General features: G+C 40.1%; 1 pseudogene; it reads left to right on the top strand.

Annotated features, from left to right (window-relative positions):
- Positions 1-2003: 2003 nt before the first annotated feature.
- LOC107297985 lies at positions 2004-2435 on the top strand (annotated as a pseudogene).
- Positions 2436-5026: the final 2591 nt, after the last annotated feature.

The following is a 5026-nucleotide window of genomic DNA, read 5'->3' as shown; positions in this document are numbered from 1 at the left end:
GAAATGTGGGTGGAGGTATGGGGAAGGAGAGGCCAAAAGTGAATTTTAGAGGAAGCTGGGCAGAGTGTTTTGTCTTGGGAAGTTAGTCCTGCAAGGTTGAAGGACTCGACACCCAGCCTTTGCCAACCGATAGCATCTCTAAACAAACCTAGTTTGCTTTGCTCAGCCAAACTCAGTTCAGATAAAGTTACCTGGCCTTGTAAGCATGATTGCAAGAAAGGAAAAGACCTGTTGACTTGAATGGGAGGTAGGAGCTCAGGGGTTTTCAGGTTCTGAAATCAATTTCATCCCGTCTTCAAATGCAATCCACCCATTTCTTTGTGACATTTTTGTGCCAATAAAGGGCCACTGCTATGGAAATTATTATGGGCGTCAGGTTTAGGGGAATATTCCATATTCTGCAAGATAGTCTTCTGCTTCTCCCTTCCATAATGACCCAGGCTGCCTTCCTCCTGATTGGCTGGCTGGGAAGGGGACAGTCCAGGCACCCTGTGACTAAGGAAGCTCCCCAAAAAAACTCTTGAACAAAAGGCCTATAAGATGTTCTCCACCTACCAGATTTCCCCCCACCCCATGGATCCACCTGTCCTAGGTTGACCTGAGACTACTAATTACTCTTTCTAACCATCTTTTGCCTTAAGGAACCTCATTGGTCTAACTTGAAGATTTCCATCCAGCAAATGATCCCATTCCACATTCTACATATTCCATATTCTGCAAGATAGTCTTCTGCTTCTCCCTTCCATAGTGACCCAGGCTGCCTTCCTCCTGATTGGCTGGCTGGGAAGGGGACAGTCCAGGCAGGTCTTCCTCAGCCAGACATTCCTATTAAAAGTGAGAGAGAGGATTTTAATTTCCCCTTTATCTCTGAGACATCCTATCAACTGCAGCACTCGATTTGGGATTTTATTAAGGATTCCTCCCAGTCTGTTTCATTCCAAGTTTACCCAATCCCATCCCTTAAAGATTTCAGTTCTTTAAAAGCATTTTCCCCTTTAACGAGCTAATTGGATAAATAATAATTAATTGGGAATCTGTCCCATGGATGTTTCTTTCTCCCCAGGTTTTTTTCAATATCTTTTCCCTCAGCAGGATGCTTGGATCAATCATTGATCAGAGGAGGCATCCCAAGAATGTTTCTTTCTCCCCAGTTTTTAAAAACTCCCCCCCCCCCTTTAACAGGATGCTGGTGTGGGAAGAAAATCTGGTCCGGATTTCAGCGGGGAAAGGGAAAAAACTCAAATGCTGGTGCTATCTGAAGAGGAGGAAGCTTTATTTCCAAGAGTCAAAGCCCATGGAAGGTAGACTGCAAAAGATGAAATATTCTAGCAACAACATTTATATTATTCTAAATTCATTTCTTAATTGGTGTTCCTTGTTCATTTTTTAACATTCTTATTAACCCAGAAAAAGAGCTGATTAAATCAAGCGATCATTGAATCTTTTTCCTTATAAATAAGTTTACCTAGTGAAAATTAAGTTTTGTGTGTTTCCTTTTTTGTTTTTGTAATTTAAAAGATGTATTTAATTATCATGTTCGCTTGTGAATTTAAAAGTTTTCCTTTCTATTATGGCTTGTCGGCTTCCCCCCCTCCTCTCTAATGAGGCTCCTGTCAGCTACTGATAACTTTATTAGAACTTAGGTCAATATTTCTTATACAACAGTTCTTATACATTTTATACAGCTTTATAGATCCTTCTCACACTGGGATCAGTTGTAATTGATCGGGGCTCCATCCCGTGGATGTTTGCTTCTCCCCAGTTTTTAAAACAATTTACCCTTTGACGAACTGATTCGGCCAATAATAATTGACTGGGGCTCCGTCCCGTGGATGTTTGCTTCTCTCCAATTTGTTCTTTTTAAAATACTGTCGTTCTCCTTTAAGAAGCCACCGAAGCTGACCGCAACAGTCATTCGTCTCGGTTTCCCGTCTGGGCAGAGCCTAAAGGCGGTCACCTGATTTGCAAGAAGAGATGCGAAATTAAGTTTCTCTTTCCTTCTCTCGGCGGAGGAGGCAGCGATGGCGGCCGCAGCGTCCATGGAGGATTTCTTGGAAGAAGCCACCTGCTCCATCTGCCTGGACTATTTCCAGGACCCCGTGCTCATCCCGGAGTGCGGCCACAACTTCTGCCGGGGCTGCCTGACCGGCAGTTGGGGGACGTCGGAATCGGAGGCTTCCTGTCCCGTGTGCAGACAGACCTTCGGGCCCCGCAACGTCCTGCCCAACAGGCAGCTGGCGCGGGTGCTGGAAATAGCCAGGCAATGCGGAAGCCCTTGGGGCGAGGACGGAGGGAGTCTCTGCACGAAGCACCGGCAGCCCCTCAAGCTCTTTTGTAAGGACCACGAGACCCTCATCTGCGTGGTCTGCATCCAATTCGAAGAGCACAGGGGCCACTCGGTAGTCCGTGCTGAGGACGCTCTCCAGGAGTACGAGGTAGGAATCCGCCAGGGGGAATCCCTGTGGAGGGCCATCCAGATCCTGGGCCTTCCAGGCAATCCTTGAACTACTTTACTTGTTTCCTCTGTTGTCCGCAAACCGGGTTTAGCCTGGCGCAGATGCCAATCAGAACCAGGCAGGAGTTCGAGGAACTTTTATTGAAGTATTTCAGCAAAAGGCTCTAAGAAGCTAAAGGAGCCAAGACCCCCGAACCATATACAAATACAAATTTGATACAGTTAAGATGAAGGAAGTTGAGAGATTACGGCTTTTATTGATTTTTTAATACAATTCAGTAGTGCTTATTCAACAAACGTGTTGTCTGGGTTTACCGTTCACTAATACAAATTAAATTCCTAATCGCTAGTTCGTTTCTCTGGCCATTGATAAAATAAGTCCCAAGTTTGAAAATATTCTTTTTCTTCTTTTTCTTTCAATCTCAAAGTAAGTCTGTCCATTTCTGCACAGTCTAGTATTTTTTTAATTATTTCTTATTCCGATGGTATTTCTTCATTTTTCCAATATTGTGCAAATATAAGTCTTGCTGCTGTTATCACATGCAAAATCAGATATATACTTCGTTTTTCAAGCTTTTCTGGCATTATACCTAATTTACAAAGTTCAGGTTTAAAATCTACATGTTTTCCCAGCATCTTTTCTGGCCAAGTATGTATTTTTGTCCAATATTTCTTTGCTTTAATACAGGGGTGTCACGTTGCGAGTTTGACATGTCTGCTTTAACACATGTCCACCATACATGATAATAACTACCTGGTTTTTTATTACATTTCCAACATTTATATGACATATTTTTAAACATTTTTGCTAATCTTGCTGGTGGCAAGTGCCATCTATAAAACATTTTATATAAGTTTTTTTTATAAGAGGTTGACATTGTCAGTTTGTAATTTCTTTCCCACAGGCTTTGCCATTTCTCTAAATCTATATCCAAAACTTTTTACCCATATTATCATTGTTTCTTTTACTTGTTCATTTTCTATTTTCAAATTTAATAGAAAATTATACATTTTCTTAATTAGTTTTTCATCAGAGGTTAATAGTATCTGATCAAACAAAGTCTGCTTTTTATGGAATCCATACAATTTAACACCTTTATCATATCTCACTTGTATCTGTAAATATGATCTTCTTCTTTTTGTGCCATATCCGTTATCTGACGTTGGCGATCCTGTTTTTCTCAGCAGCCGCAGGAAAAAGTGCTGTTGAGTTTTGTCCAAACCAGTCCCTTAGATTTTGAAGCCACGATGTTCTTCTTCTGCCTGGACCTCGTTTGCCTTCAATCTTTCCCTGGAGCATGTCGTATTTTTCTAGGGTAAATATGACCACTAATGATAAATCAGTACCCTGATTTTCCATCTCTTGTCTAGATTTTAAGTTCCCTTCAGAGTGTAGAATATCTTTATATGTCCATATTTTCTCAAAGCTAACTAGATTTGGGTGTACAAATGCTTCCATTGTTGACAGCCATCCTGGGATTTTCAAATATATTATGCTTTTTATTTTCCCATGTTAGTTAAAATGCATTTCTAATATAGTGGTTTTGAAAATGTTTATGAATTTTATTTTTCCCATACCATAAAAAAGCATGCCAACCAAGTTGTAAGTCATGTCCCTCTAAGTACAACAATCTTTTATGTCTGAGGGTTATCCATTCTTTTACCCATGTTAACACCGATGCTTGATAATATAAAACCCAGTCTGGCAAACCAAAACCTCCATTTCCCCTTAGTTTCTTGTAACATTTTCAATTTAATTCTAGCTTTCTTTCCTTGCCAGATAAATTTTAAAATTAAGGAGTTCAGGTCTTCAAAAAAAAATTTTCTCTATAGTTTTATAGGTATAGGTATTGTTTGAAGTAAAAGGAGTATTTTTGGTAATACATTCATTTTCACCATAGCAATTCTCCCTAACGTCTACACTTGCAGATTTTTCAATTTTTCCAAATCAAGTTTTATTTGGTTTAGTGATATTATATAGATTAAGGAAATTAATCACTCATTGGTTCCTTGACATGTGTTTCTTTTGATTTCTTGTCCTGCCCTACTTTACCCTGCTTCATACATTGCATATTTATGCTAATAAGGTTTCTTATCAAAAGGGTTGTGTGTTTTATTATTATAATAAGCTAGAAGTTACCAAAGTTTATGTCTACGTGCCTTAGCTAGCATCCTTCTCACAGAGGCCTGCTAACTTTCTTGTAACATTCCTGTTGCTGGGCAGTCGTGTTCCACCATTTGTTACTGGTCTTATTACACCATCTGCAATTTTCTGCCTTGGCAATTTCTTTAACAAACTTCCCTAATTCCAGCGTGAGATCTTCACCCCCTGTGTGCCTCCAATTTTTTGAAGACAGATTTACCATAGTCCTTGACTCACAACCATTCATTTAGTGACAGTATACTTTTTCTGGACAGGAAACGTGCTTCTATTCCAGTCTTTAACAGATAGATAACTCAGAAGAACAAACAGAGATAATTGCTTTATTCTGGGGATCCTAGACAAAACTTACAGTTTGTAGAGGTGCTTCCAAAATAGGTGGTTCAGCAATCTGCTTGTCCCACAGGTAA

The sequence above is a fragment of the Protobothrops mucrosquamatus genome, unplaced genomic scaffold (assembly GCF_001527695.2).
Source record: "Protobothrops mucrosquamatus isolate PMUCROS unplaced genomic scaffold, P.Mucros_1.0 scaffold3637, whole genome shotgun sequence".
Taxonomy (NCBI): Eukaryota; Metazoa; Chordata; class Lepidosauria; order Squamata; family Viperidae; genus Protobothrops; species Protobothrops mucrosquamatus.
This window is presented reverse-complemented; position numbering and strand designations above follow the sequence as displayed.